Source organism: Falco punctatus, assembly GCF_963210335.1.
Source record: "Falco punctatus genome assembly, chromosome: 3".
NCBI lineage: Eukaryota > Metazoa > Chordata > Aves > Falconiformes > Falconidae > Falco > Falco punctatus.
Genome location: NC_137582.1, coordinates 121,830,022 through 121,844,050, shown reverse-complemented (window position 1 = coordinate 121,844,050; position 14,029 = coordinate 121,830,022). Strand labels below are relative to the sequence as shown.

Here is a 14,029-nt window from a genome sequence, read left to right as displayed (position 1 = left end):
CGGCGCGCCGGCGGCGGTGCGGAGCCTTCGCCGGGAGCCTGGAAGACTTTCGGGCCGGGACGTGCGGCGGCGCGCTGGGTGAGCGCTCGGCCTGAGGGCGGGCGGGCGGGGGCCGGCGGGCAGCGGCCGAGGAGGGGAGGGATGTGGCGGGCCGGCGCTCGGCCGCGGCGGGGAGCGCCTGGTGCCGGCGGCGGGCGGCCCGAGGCGGGCGGGCGGGCGGCCCGGCCCGGCCCGGCCCGGCCCGGCCCGGGACCGGCGGGGCTGCCGGCCGTTCTCGTCTCCCCGGCAGCGACGGTGGTCAGCGGGCTCCTCACGGTGCTGCCTGTTTTGGGCTGGTTTTTTTTTTTTTTTTTGTCTCTCGGGGCTGCGCCGCTACCTCAGCGAGGAGCGGCGGCGGGGCGGCCCCGGTGCTCGCCACTTGTGGCGGCCTGGCGGGGCCCGCCCGCGGCGACCTGCCGCCCCCCCCGCCGCCTCTGGGCTGCCCGGGCAGCCGCCGCAGCTCTGCGCGGGGCTTTGTCTTTCCCCCAGCCGCCGGCCTGAGCCGCGGCAGCGGGCTGACTGGAAGCGCCCTGCAAGTCTGACGGGGGTATCGCTGCCGTGCATGTTGTCTGCCTGTCTACCGATCGTTCCTGCCTCTTGTTCTGCTGGGGTAATTCCTTTGGGTGACGCGTCGGGCTCCGAATGTAGTGCATCCTGACTTGCTCCTGACCCCTGCGAGACGTTACCGGTGTCTGCCTTCCTCGTGTTTCACAGGGCCTCGGCTGTCGTGTGCGGAGAAGCTGTCAGCCTTGCAAGAAGAGAGCGTGTAGCCAGCAAGCGCATCGTGGTGCTTCGGGACCAAGCTGATACCGCAGGCGTCCGTCTTTTGTTTGCGAAAAGGGATCGCGAGGAAACGTGCCGGTGTCGGAGGGGGAAGAGGTAGGAGGCAGCTTTCAACCGCTTTTAGGCTTAACTCCTGTGTTCCTGAGAACGGTTCTGGGCTTTGAGGGGTTTGCTTTTGGCTTTTTGCCTTAAGCGCGTCCTCCGTCACCGCTGTCGGCGTGCGCCGAGCCGCTGCTTAGGGAACGGTGGCGGTACAGGCTGGGTGCGTGCCGACCGTCCTCGAGGCTATAGCTGTATCCTACCCTAAAAAAAGCTTTCCGTAATACCGTGCTTCCGTTAGGACGCAATTTTCTCGAGTTCCCCCCCCCCCACCTCAGGGTGATTTTCCCACACACCTGCAGGCAGCAGGACTAACGTCATCTCCTTTTGCCCGCTTGGGCTCGGACTAAAATCCCTTCCCTGGCTGTTCTTTAGCTTGTACAGCCTTTGAGCCTTCCCTCGGGCCTGGCTGATGGTCCTTTGCCATTTCACCCCGTTCACAGCCAGCGTGAGTTTCGGTACCGACTGTGTCAACGAATTTCAGCTGCACGACAAACCTGCTTTTTCGTCAATTAAATTAAACTCAGCGTTTTAATTGCTTTCGAAGGGAACTACAGGAGATCCTGTCGGCGTGGTGGCCTAGCGTAAGCGATGATGGAAAGGCGCATGGGATGTGACCTCCGTGTCAGCTCGGTGTGCCTCAGACAGACTGCATTTGGCACTCCGTGGCGTGCTGCGCAGCTCCAGAAATTCATGGTAGGGGAAAAAAAATGGGCGAAAATGACAGTCACGTAGAAACACGAGTTGGGAAGAAATGCTATACGTGAGGTCTTTCCGTTGAGCGAGGCAGCTGATCTTGCTTGTGGATCTTTGGGGTACGAGCCTGACGCCGAGCAGCTCGTTTTTCATTTGACGTGCCTGGAGTTGTTTTCAAAGGGACGGAAGAGAAGCTTATGAAATAGGATAGGTTACCGAGTCTTCCTATAACGCTCACGACAGTTATGTATAAAGCCGAAGCGAAGGACGAGGGAATAAAGTTCTGTGCTTTCTATAGTAAATACGGTACGCTTAAAAGTGATCTCCGTGCAGGGTCCTAGTTGTTTCTGTTTTTAAAATCAAAAAGAAGTTTAAGAAGTCTCAGCGGTTAGTCGAGTGGGAAAGAAATGGCTCTTCCGCAAAAAATTCCACGTCAGCAAGGCTCTTTGAACGATTCTTCTCGAAATCGATTCCGACTACAGCCAGTTCATGGTTTAATGTCGAGGCGTATGCTTGCTCTCCTCTAAAGCAGTATTTCATTTGCATTTCAGCCCTGTGGGTCATGACAAATTTGGGAAGAACCCGAAGGAAACTTTTCATCCTGGGATACAGAAGGTAGGAGGTGAGTTGGTTTTTGGGTTTTTTTTTTTTTTGAGTGGGGTTTTCTTTTGTTTGTTTGTTTTGTTTCTGGTTTTTTTGTGTGGGTTTTTTTTTTTGTTTTGTTTTGGTTTGGTTTGGTTTGGTTTTTTTTGTTTGATCGGTTGTGGCTTTTTATTCTTTTCTGGAAAAATAAGTCGTTACCTAGAAATGCTAGCGGTTTGTTTCTTTCTGTAGCAGGGTAATAATGAGGAGTAGAGTTACAGGTAGAAAATCGGCTGTCTTTGTCAGTTGAAGTGGCTACTTTGAAATTGAACAAATACAGGAGTACATTAACGGGGGGTTTTGCGCTGTGTCTTCGGTACCGGTGTGCTAAAGATGTTGTTTTGTTTACGGGATTTATTGGCTGTCGAAGAGCGAGAGGTAAATGTAAACTTTTCACTCCTAGCACTCACTCGGTGACGTATACCGACTTAGATATCAATTGCTTATTGCAGTGAAAAACTGCGGCGTTTCTGTGCGACGTCTGAGATCGAAAATCATTTCAGGCACTGGCATAACCTATCGTACTAATAGATGACCGACTTTAGTAATGTCATCAAAAAATCGTAACCTGTGATGGAAAGCAAAGTCTGAGGTATCTGCTACTTGAGCATGTAATGGAGCTGGTACGAAGCGTATGTTGCCGTGCGTAGGTCGTATACAAAAGATGTATGTAACAGTCCTTAGAGGAAACCTTATTTGAGGTCTTTTGTTTGATTGTCTGTTTGTCCTGTAGCTTTTGGTTTTCTTTCTCCGGGACCTGTGAATTTTGAATTTGGAGTCCTGCATGCTAAGGATGGGCAGCTTACAGATGAGGAAACGTTCGGCGCCGGTGAGTTTTTCACCTTTGTCTTGGCTGAGGGTTGCATAAGATGTTGAGCTTCACTGCGAGTACAAACATTCACGGTCCTGACCCTCTTAGACTTCGTCTTGGGAGCCTTGAAGGCTTGTATACCAATCGAATCGTTACACTGAATAAACTGTTTCTTTCTTTTCCTAGCGGGCGTTCCCAGAATGAAGCGGTGTGGAGCTGAAGGGGACTACGATTTCACGGTGACGGAGCCATTTGGACCGAGTCTTGAAGACCTCTTCGGTGTTTGTTCAAGGAAACTTAGTCTCGAGACGGTCCTCTTGCTCGCTGGCGAAACGGTAGGAAACTGCTTTGTTGATCTTGACGGTGCAGTCTGTTGGAAAATAAAGATTCCTTGAGAGATCAGAACCACACACGTTGTTTCTCTGATTTAAAGGTGAACAGGCCTGTGTCGTTCAAGGAAAGACTCAACGTTGGTTTTGTTTCTCTGAAACACAAAGTGCCCCGTCTAAAGTGATTACAGAGTCTGAATTGATTTTTAAAAAGCAGAGACTTGTGCCGTTTGCAAACCGCCTGTCGCACTGCTCAAAGACAAAAGACGTTCACCCGAGAAAGTTTTTGGAAACGAATGTCAAATAGACGTGGGGAAAGAGCTGGAGAGGTTTATGTATTGTCTGTCGAATTACCTTCTCTTTAGTGCCCTTACATTTTACAATAAAAGGTTCCATTGCCTCTTTTATCGTTAAGACAATGTTGCTGGTGTTTTTGTAAGGAAAAAAAAAAAAAGTGTATGCCTAGTGTCTCGAGTGATTCTTTTTTTTTTTTTTTTTTTTTTTTTTTCTCTCTCTTTTTCTCTCTTTTTCTCTAGACTGGTTGAATCGAGTATGTTCACTGGAGGAACTTGATCCAGCGAGATGTGAAGCCGGGCAACTTGCTAACGGGCCGTGGGCAGGGTTCCCTTATCGATTCCATTCGTATAATAAAGGGTGCAGTCTGTTAGCTAGACTGGCTGCAGTACCCAAATTTTTTCGCCAGGCGGCAGCAGGAGCGCCGGGCTGCAGAGTAAGGGCAGCGCATGCGCAGACGGGGCTTGAAGCCAAAGGGGCGGGGTTTGGGGGGAGTCGTCGCATGGTGATGACGCAATGCCGCCTCTGCGCAGAAGGGGTACTGGCAAAACTGAGGGCGGCGCATGCGCAGTGCCGGCTTGAAGCCAAAGGGGGCGGGGTCTCCGGCGGCGTCGCATGCGTATGACGCAATGCCGCTTTTCGCGCATGCGCAGAAGCCTTGCTGGCAAACTCAGGGCAGCGCGTGCGCAGAAGCGGCTTGACCCCTAGAGGCGGGGCTTCGGCCTCGCACGTACGGGCTACGCAGACGGCCCCGGAAGTGGGGTTCATTTCCCGCCCGCGCGGCGCGCCGGCGGCGGTGCGGAGCCTTCGCCGGGAGCCTGGAAGACTTTCGGGCCGGGACGTGCGGCGGCGCGCTGGGTGAGCGCTCGGCCTGAGGGCGGGCGGGCGGGGGCCGGCGGGCAGCGGCCGAGGAGGGGAGGGATGTGGCGGGCCGGCGCTCGGCCGCGGCGGGGAGCGCCTGGTGCCGGCGGCGGGCGGCCCGAGGCGGGCGGGCGGGCGGCCCGGCCCGGCCCGGCCCGGCCCGGCCCGGCCCGGCCCGGCCCGGCCCGGCCCGGGACCGGCGGGGCTGCCGGCCGTTCTCGTCTCCCCGGCAGCGACGGTGGTCAGCGGGCTCCTCACGGTGCTGCCTGTTTTGGGCTGGTTTTTTTTTTTTTTTTTGTCTCTCGGGGCTGCGCCGCTACCTCAGCGAGGAGCGGCGGCGGGGCGGCCCCGGTGCTCGCCACTTGTGGCGGCCTGGCGGGGCCCGCCCGCGGCGACCTGCCGCCCCCCCCGCCGCCTCTGGGCTGCCCGGGCAGCCGCCGCAGCTCTGCGCGGGGCTTTGTCTTTCCCCCAGCCGCCGGCCTGAGCCGCGGCAGCGGGCTGACTGGAAGCGCCCTGCAAGTCTGACGGGGGTATCGCTGCCGTGCATGTTGTCTGCCTGTCTACCGATCGTTCCTGCCTCTTGTTCTGCTGGGGTAATTCCTTTGGGTGACGCGTCGGGCTCCGAATGTAGTGCATCCTGACTTGCTCCTGACCCCTGCGAGACGTTACCGGTGTCTGCCTTCCTCGTGTTTCACAGGGCCTCGGCTGTCGTGTGCGGAGAAGCTGTCAGCCTTGCAAGAAGAGAGCGTGTAGCCAGCAAGCGCATCGTGGTGCTTCGGGACCAAGCTGATACCGCAGGCGTCCGTCTTTTGTTTGCGAAAAGGGATCGCGAGGAAACGTGCCGGTGTCGGAGGGGGAAGAGGTAGGAGGCAGCTTTCAACCGCTTTTAGGCTTAACTCCTGTGTTCCTGAGAACGGTTCTGGGCTTTGAGGGGTTTGCTTTTGGCTTTTTGCCTTAAGCGCGTCCTCCGTCACCGCTGTCGGCGTGCGCCAAGCCGCTGCTTAGGGAACGGTGGCGGTACAGGCTGGGTGCGTGCCGACCGTCCTCGAGGCTATAGCTGTATCCTACCCTAAAAAAAGCTTTCCGTAATACCGTGCTTCCGTTAGGACGCAATTTTCTCGAGTTCCCCCCCCCCCACCTCAGGGTGATTTTCCCACACACCTGCAGGCAGCAGGACTAACGTCATCTCCTTTTGCCCGCTTGGGCTCGGACTAAAATCCCTTCCCTGGCTGTTCTTTAGCTTGTACAGCCTTTGAGCCTTCCCTCGGGCCTGGCTGATGGTCCTTTGCCATTTCACCCCGTTCACAGCCAGCGTGAGTTTCGGTACCGACTGTGTCAACGAATTTCAGCTGCACGACAAACCTGCTTTTTCGTCAATTAAATTAAACTCAGCGTTTTAATTGCTTTCGAAGGGAACTACAGGAGATCCTGTCGGCGTGGTGGCCTAGCGTAAGCGATGATGGAAAGGCGCATGGGATGTGACCTCCGTGTCAGCTCGGTGTGCCTCAGACAGACTGCATTTGGCACTCCGTGGCGTGCTGCGCAGCTCCAGAAATTCATGGTAGGGGAAAAAAAATGGGCGAAAATGACAGTCACGTAGAAACACGAGTTGGGAAGAAATGCTATACGTGAGGTCTTTCCGTTGAGCGAGGCAGCTGATCTTGCTTGTGGATCTTTGGGGTACGAGCCTGACGCCGAGCAGCTCGTTTTTCATTTGACGTGCCTGGAGTTGTTTTCAAAGGGACGGAAGAGAAGCTTATGAAATAGGATAGGTTACCGAGTCTTCCTATAACGCTCACGACAGTTATGTATAAAGCCGAAGCGAAGGACGAGGGAATAAAGTTCTGTGCTTTCTATAGTAAATACGGTACGCTTAAAAGTGATCTCCGTGCAGGGTCCTAGTTGTTTCTGTTTTTAAAATCAAAAAGAAGTTTAAGAAGTCTCAGCGGTTAGTCGAGTGGGAAAGAAATGGCTCTTCCGCAAAAAATTCCACGTCAGCAAGGCTCTTTGAACGATTCTTCTCGAAATCGATTCCGACTACAGCCAGTTCATGGTTTAATGTCGAGGCGTATGCTTGCTCTCCTCTAAAGCAGTATTTCATTTGCATTTCAGCCCTGTGGGTCATGACAAATTTGGGAAGAACCCGAAGGAAACTTTTCATCCTGGGATACAGAAGGTAGGAGGTGAGTTGGTTTGTGGGTTTTTTTTTTTTTTGAGTGGGGTTTTCTTTTGTTTGTTTGTTTTGTTTCTGGTTTTTTTGTGTGGGTTTTTTTTTTTGTTTTGTTTTGGTTTGGTTTGGTTTGGTTTTTTTTGTTTGATCGGTTGTGGCTTTTTATTCTTTTCTGGAAAAATAAGTCGTTACCTAGAAATGCTAGCGGTTTGTTTCTTTCTGTAGCAGGGTAATAATGAGGAGTAGAGTTACAGGTAGAAAATCGGCTGTCTTTGTCAGTTGAAGTGGCTACTTTGAAATTGAACAAATACAGGAGTACATTAACGGGGGGTTTTGCGCTGTGTCTTCGGTACCGGTGTGCTAAAGATGTTGTTTTGTTTACGGGATTTATTGGCTGTCGAAGAGCGAGAGGTAAATGTAAACTTTTCACTCCTAGCACTCACTCGGTGACGTATACCGACTTAGATATCAATTGCTTATTGCAGTGAAAAACTGCGGCGTTTCTGTGCGACGTCTGAGATCGAAAATCATTTCAGGCACTGGCATAACCTATCGTACTAATAGATGACCGACTTTAGTAATGTCATCAAAAAATCGTAACCTGTGATGGAAAGCAAAGTCTGAGGTATCTGCTACTTGAGCATGTAATGGAGCTGGTACGAAGCGTATGTTGCCGTGCGTAGGTCGTATACAAAAGATGTATGTAACAGTCCTTAGAGGAAACCTTATTTGAGGTCTTTTGTTTGATTGTCTGTTTGTCCTGTAGCTTTTGGTTTTCTTTCTCCGGGACCTGTGAATTTTGAATTTGGAGTCCTGCATGCTAAGGATGGGCAGCTTACAGATGAGGAAACGTTCGGCGCCGGTGAGTTTTTCACCTTTGTCTTGGCTGAGGGTTGCATAAGATGTTGAGCTTCACTGCGAGTACAAACATTCACGGTCCTGACCCTCTTAGACTTCGTCTTGGGAGCCTTGAAGGCTTGTATACCAATCGAATCGTTACACTGAATAAACTGTTTCTTTCTTTTCCTAGCGGGCGTTCCCAGAATGAAGCGGTGTGGAGCTGAAGGGGACTACGATTTCACGGTGACGGAGCCATTTGGACCGAGTCTTGAAGACCTCTTCGGTGTTTGTTCAAGGAAACTTAGTCTCGAGACGGTCCTCTTGCTCGCTGGCGAAACGGTAGGAAACTGCTTTGTTGATCTTGACGGTGCAGTCTGTTGGAAAATAAAGATTCCTTGAGAGATCAGAACCACACACGTTGTTTCTCTGATTTAAAGGTGAACAGGCCTGTGTCGTTCAAGGAAAGACTCAACGTTGGTTTTGTTTCTCTGAAACACAAAGTGCCCCGTCTAAAGTGATTACAGAGTCTGAATTGATTTTTAAAAAGCAGAGACTTGTGCCGTTTGCAAACCGCCTGTCGCACTGCTCAAAGACAAAAGACGTTCACCCGAGAAAGTTTTTGGAAACGAATGTCAAATAGACGTGGGGAAAGAGCTGGAGAGGTTTATGTATTGTCTGTCGAATTACCTTCTCTTTAGTGCCCTTACATTTTACAATAAAAGGTTCCATTGCCTCTTTTATCGTTAAGACAATGTTGCTGGTGTTTTTGTAAGGAAAAAAAAAAAAAGTGTATGCCTAGTGTCTCGAGTGATTCTTTTTTTTTTTTTTTTTTTTTTTTTTTCTCTCTCTTTTTCTCTCTTTTTCTCTAGACTGGTTGAATCGAGTATGTTCACTGGAGGAACTTGATCCAGCGAGATGTGAAGCCGGGCAACTTGCTAACGGGCCGTGGGCAGGGTTCCCTTATCGATTCCATTCGTATAATAAAGGGTGCAGTCTGTTAGCTAGACTGGCTGCAGTACCCAAATTTTTTCGCCAGGCGGCAGCAGGAGCGCCGGGCTGCAGAGTAAGGGCAGCGCATGCGCAGACGGGGCTTGAAGCCAAAGGGGCGGGGTTTGGGGGGAGTCGTCGCATGGTGATGACGCAATGCCGCCTCTGCGCAGAAGGGGTACTGGCAAAACTGAGGGCGGCGCATGCGCAGTGCCGGCTTGAAGCCAAAGGGGGCGGGGTCTCCGGCGGCGTCGCATGCGTATGACGCAATGCCGCTTTTCGCGCATGCGCAGAAGCCTTGCTGGCAAACTCAGGGCAGCGCGTGCGCAGAAGCGGCTTGACCCCTAGAGGCGGGGCTTCGGCCTCGCACGTACGGGCTACGCAGACGGCCCCGGAAGTGGGGTTCATTTCCCGCCCGCGCGGCGCGCCGGCGGCGGTGCGGAGCCTTCGCCGGGAGCCTGGAAGACTTTCGGGCCGGGACGTGCGGCGGCGCGCTGGGTGAGCGCTCGGCCTGAGGGCGGGCGGGCGGGGGCCGGCGGGCAGCGGCCGAGGAGGGGAGGGATGTGGCGGGCCGGCGCTCGGCCGCGGCGGGGAGCGCCTGGTGCCGGCGGCGGGCGGCCCGAGGCGGGCGGGCGGGCGGCCCGGCCCGGCCCGGCCCGGCCCGGCCCGGCCCGGCCCGGCCCGGCCCGGGACCGGCGGGGCTGCCGGCCGTTCTCGTCTCCCCGGCAGCGACGGTGGTCAGCGGGCTCCTCACGGTGCTGCCTGTTTTGGGCTGGTTTTTTTTTTTTTTTTTGTCTCTCGGGGCTGCGCCGCTACCTCAGCGAGGAGCGGCGGCGGGGCGGCCCCGGTGCTCGCCACTTGTGGCGGCCTGGCGGGGCCCGCCCGCGGCGACCTGCCGCCCCCCCCGCCGCCTCTGGGCTGCCCGGGCAGCCGCCGCAGCTCTGCGCGGGGCTTTGTCTTTCCCCCAGCCGCCGGCCTGAGCCGCGGCAGCGGGCTGACTGGAAGCGCCCTGCAAGTCTGACGGGGGTATCGCTGCCGTGCATGTTGTCTGCCTGTCTACCGATCGTTCCTGCCTCTTGTTCTGCTGGGGTAATTCCTTTGGGTGACGCGTCGGGCTCCGAATGTAGTGCATCCTGACTTGCTCCTGACCCCTGCGAGACGTTACCGGTGTCTGCCTTCCTCGTGTTTCACAGGGCCTCGGCTGTCGTGTGCGGAGAAGCTGTCAGCCTTGCAAGAAGAGAGCGTGTAGCCAGCAAGCGCATCGTGGTGCTTCGGGACCAAGCTGATACCGCAGGCGTCCGTCTTTTGTTTGCGAAAAGGGATCGCGAGGAAACGTGCCGGTGTCGGAGGGGGAAGAGGTAGGAGGCAGCTTTCAACCGCTTTTAGGCTTAACTCCTGTGTTCCTGAGAACGGTTCTGGGCTTTGAGGGGTTTGCTTTTGGCTTTTTGCCTTAAGCGCGTCCTCCGTCACCGCTGTCGGCGTGCGCCAAGCCGCTGCTTAGGGAACGGTGGCGGTACAGGCTGGGTGCGTGCCGACCGTCCTCGAGGCTATAGCTGTATCCTACCCTAAAAAAAGCTTTCCGTAATACCGTGCTTCCGTTAGGACGCAATTTTCTCGAGTTCCCCCCCCCCCACCTCAGGGTGATTTTCCCACACACCTGCAGGCAGCAGGACTAACGTCATCTCCTTTTGCCCGCTTGGGCTCGGACTAAAATCCCTTCCCTGGCTGTTCTTTAGCTTGTACAGCCTTTGAGCCTTCCCTCGGGCCTGGCTGATGGTCCTTTGCCATTTCACCCCGTTCACAGCCAGCGTGAGTTTCGGTACCGACTGTGTCAACGAATTTCAGCTGCACGACAAACCTGCTTTTTCGTCAATTAAATTAAACTCAGCGTTTTAATTGCTTTCGAAGGGAACTACAGGAGATCCTGTCGGCGTGGTGGCCTAGCGTAAGCGATGATGGAAAGGCGCATGGGATGTGACCTCCGTGTCAGCTCGGTGTGCCTCAGACAGACTGCATTTGGCACTCCGTGGCGTGCTGCGCAGCTCCAGAAATTCATGGTAGGGGAAAAAAAATGGGCGAAAATGACAGTCACGTAGAAACACGAGTTGGGAAGAAATGCTATACGTGAGGTCTTTCCGTTGAGCGAGGCAGCTGATCTTGCTTGTGGATCTTTGGGGTACGAGCCTGACGCCGAGCAGCTCGTTTTTCATTTGACGTGCCTGGAGTTGTTTTCAAAGGGACGGAAGAGAAGCTTATGAAATAGGATAGGTTACCGAGTCTTCCTATAACGCTCACGACAGTTATGTATAAAGCCGAAGCGAAGGACGAGGGAATAAAGTTCTGTGCTTTCTATAGTAAATACGGTACGCTTAAAAGTGATCTCCGTGCAGGGTCCTAGTTGTTTCTGTTTTTAAAATCAAAAAGAAGTTTAAGAAGTCTCAGCGGTTAGTCGAGTGGGAAAGAAATGGCTCTTCCGCAAAAAATTCCACGTCAGCAAGGCTCTTTGAACGATTCTTCTCGAAATCGATTCCGACTACAGCCAGTTCATGGTTTAATGTCGAGGCGTATGCTTGCTCTCCTCTAAAGCAGTATTTCATTTGCATTTCAGCCCTGTGGGTCATGACAAATTTGGGAAGAACCCGAAGGAAACTTTTCATCCTGGGATACAGAAGGTAGGAGGTGAGTTGGTTTGTGGGTTTTTTTTTTTTTTGAGTGGGGTTTTCTTTTGTTTGTTTGTTTTGTTTCTGGTTTTTTTGTGTGGGTTTTTTTTTTTGTTTTGTTTTGGTTTGGTTTGGTTTGGTTTTTTTTGTTTGATCGGTTGTGGCTTTTTATTCTTTTCTGGAAAAATAAGTCGTTACCTAGAAATGCTAGCGGTTTGTTTCTTTCTGTAGCAGGGTAATAATGAGGAGTAGAGTTACAGGTAGAAAATCGGCTGTCTTTGTCAGTTGAAGTGGCTACTTTGAAATTGAACAAATACAGGAGTACATTAACGGGGGGTTTTGCGCTGTGTCTTCGGTACCGGTGTGCTAAAGATGTTGTTTTGTTTACGGGATTTATTGGCTGTCGAAGAGCGAGAGGTAAATGTAAACTTTTCACTCCTAGCACTCACTCGGTGACGTATACCGACTTAGATATCAATTGCTTATTGCAGTGAAAAACTGCGGCGTTTCTGTGCGACGTCTGAGATCGAAAATCATTTCAGGCACTGGCATAACCTATCGTACTAATAGATGACCGACTTTAGTAATGTCATCAAAAAATCGTAACCTGTGATGGAAAGCAAAGTCTGAGGTATCTGCTACTTGAGCATGTAATGGAGCTGGTACGAAGCGTATGTTGCCGTGCGTAGGTCGTATACAAAAGATGTATGTAACAGTCCTTAGAGGAAACCTTATTTGAGGTCTTTTGTTTGATTGTCTGTTTGTCCTGTAGCTTTTGGTTTTCTTTCTCCGGGACCTGTGAATTTTGAATTTGGAGTCCTGCATGCTAAGGATGGGCAGCTTACAGATGAGGAAACGTTCGGCGCCGGTGAGTTTTTCACCTTTGTCTTGGCTGAGGGTTGCATAAGATGTTGAGCTTCACTGCGAGTACAAACATTCACGGTCCTGACCCTCTTAGACTTCGTCTTGGGAGCCTTGAAGGCTTGTATACCAATCGAATCGTTACACTGAATAAACTGTTTCTTTCTTTTCCTAGCGGGCGTTCCCAGAATGAAGCGGTGTGGAGCTGAAGGGGACTACGATTTCACGGTGACGGAGCCATTTGGACCGAGTCTTGAAGACCTCTTCGGTGTTTGTTCAAGGAAACTTAGTCTCGAGACGGTCCTCTTGCTCGCTGGCGAAACGGTAGGAAACTGCTTTGTTGATCTTGACGGTGCAGTCTGTTGGAAAATAAAGATTCCTTGAGAGATCAGAACCACACACGTTGTTTCTCTGATTTAAAGGTGAACAGGCCTGTGTCGTTCAAGGAAAGACTCAACGTTGGTTTTGTTTCTCTGAAACACAAAGTGCCCCGTCTAAAGTGATTACAGAGTCTGAATTGATTTTTAAAAAGCAGAGACTTGTGCCGTTTGCAAACCGCCTGTCGCACTGCTCAAAGACAAAAGACGTTCACCCGAGAAAGTTTTTGGAAACGAATGTCAAATAGACGTGGGGAAAGAGCTGGAGAGGTTTATGTATTGTCTGTCGAATTACCTTCTCTTTAGTGCCCTTACATTTTACAATAAAAGGTTCCATTGCCTCTTTTATCGTTAAGACAATGTTGCTGGTGTTTTTGTAAGGAAAAAAAAAAAAAGTGTATGCCTAGTGTCTCGAGTGATTCTTTTTTTTTTTTTTTTTTTTTTTCTCTCTCTTTTTCTCTCTTTTTCTCTAGACTGGTTGAATCGAGTATGTTCACTGGAGGAACTTGATCCAGCGAGATGTGAAGCCGGGCAACTTGCTAACGGGCCGTGGGCAGGGTTCCCTTATCGATTCCATTCGTATAATAAAGGGTGCAGTCTGTTAGCTAGACTGGCTGCAGTACCCAAATTTTTTCGCCAGGCGGCAGCAGGAGCGCCGGGCTGCAGAGTAAGGGCAGCGCATGCGCAGACGGGGCTTGAAGCCAAAGGGGCGGGGTTTGGGGGGAGTCGTCGCATGGTGATGACGCAATGCCGCCTCTGCGCATGCGCAGAAGGGGTACTGGCAAAACTGAGGGCGGCGCATGCGCAGTGCCGGCTTGAAGCCAAAGGGGGCGGGGTCTCCGGCGGCGTCGCATGCGTATGACGCAATGCCGCTTTTCGCGCATGCGCAGAAGCCTTGCTGGCAAACTCAGGGCAGCGCGTGCGCAGAAGCGGCTTGACCCCTAGAGGCGGGGCTTCGGCCTCGCACGTACGGGCTACGCAGACGGCCCCGGAAGTGGGGTTCATTTCCAGCCCGCGCGGCGCGCCGGCGGCGGTGCGGAGCCTTCGCCGGGAGCCTGGAAGACTTTCGGGCCGGGACGTGCGGCGGCGCGCTGGGTGAGCGCTCGGCCTGAGGGCGGGCGCCGGCGGGCAGCGGCCGAGGAGGGGAGGGATGTGGCGGGCCGGCGCTCGGCCGCGGCGGGGACCGCCTGGTGCCGGCGGCGGGCGGCCCGAGGCGGGCGGGCGGCCCGGCCCGGCCCGGCCCGGCCCGGCCCGGCCCGGCCCGGGACCGGCGGGGCTGCCGGCCGTTCTCGTCTCCCCGGCAGCGACGGTGGTCAGCGGGCTCCTCACGGTGCTGCCTGTTTTGGGCTGGTTTTTTTTTTTTTTTTGTCTCTCGGGGCTGCGCCGCTACCTCAGCGAGGAGCGGCGGCGGGGCGGCCCCGGTGCTCGCCACTTGTGGCGGCCTGGCGGGGCCCGCCCGCGGCGACCTGCCGCCCCCCCCGCCGCCTCTGGGCTGCCCGGGCAGCCGCCGCAGCTCTGCGCGGGGCTTTGTCTTTCCCCCAGCCGCCGGCCTGAGCCGCGGCAGCGGGCTGACTGGAAGC

General features: G+C 53.8%; 3 long non-coding RNA genes across 3 annotated transcripts; all 3 read left to right on the top strand.

Annotated features, from left to right (window-relative positions):
• LOC308060446 lies at positions 1–3,544 on the top strand. Its single transcript, XR_013926730.1, has 6 exons — positions 1–78; positions 754–918; positions 1,469–1,617; positions 2,169–2,232; positions 2,993–3,088; positions 3,257–3,544. It is a non-coding gene; the product is annotated as an uncharacterized lncRNA (long non-coding RNA).
• A 929-nt stretch (positions 3,545–4,473) lies between these two features.
• Positions 4,474–8,041, top strand: LOC308059936. The gene is made up of 6 exons (XR_013926524.1): positions 4,474–4,551; positions 5,252–5,416; positions 5,967–6,115; positions 6,667–6,730; positions 7,491–7,586; positions 7,755–8,041. It is a non-coding gene; the product is annotated as an uncharacterized lncRNA (long non-coding RNA).
• Positions 8,042–8,971: 930 nt separating this feature from the next.
• On the top strand, positions 8,972–12,535 carry LOC308060444. The gene is made up of 6 exons (XR_013926728.1): positions 8,972–9,049; positions 9,745–9,909; positions 10,460–10,608; positions 11,160–11,223; positions 11,984–12,079; positions 12,248–12,535. It is a non-coding gene; the product is annotated as an uncharacterized lncRNA (long non-coding RNA).
• The last annotated feature ends 1,494 nt before the right edge of the window (positions 12,536–14,029 follow it).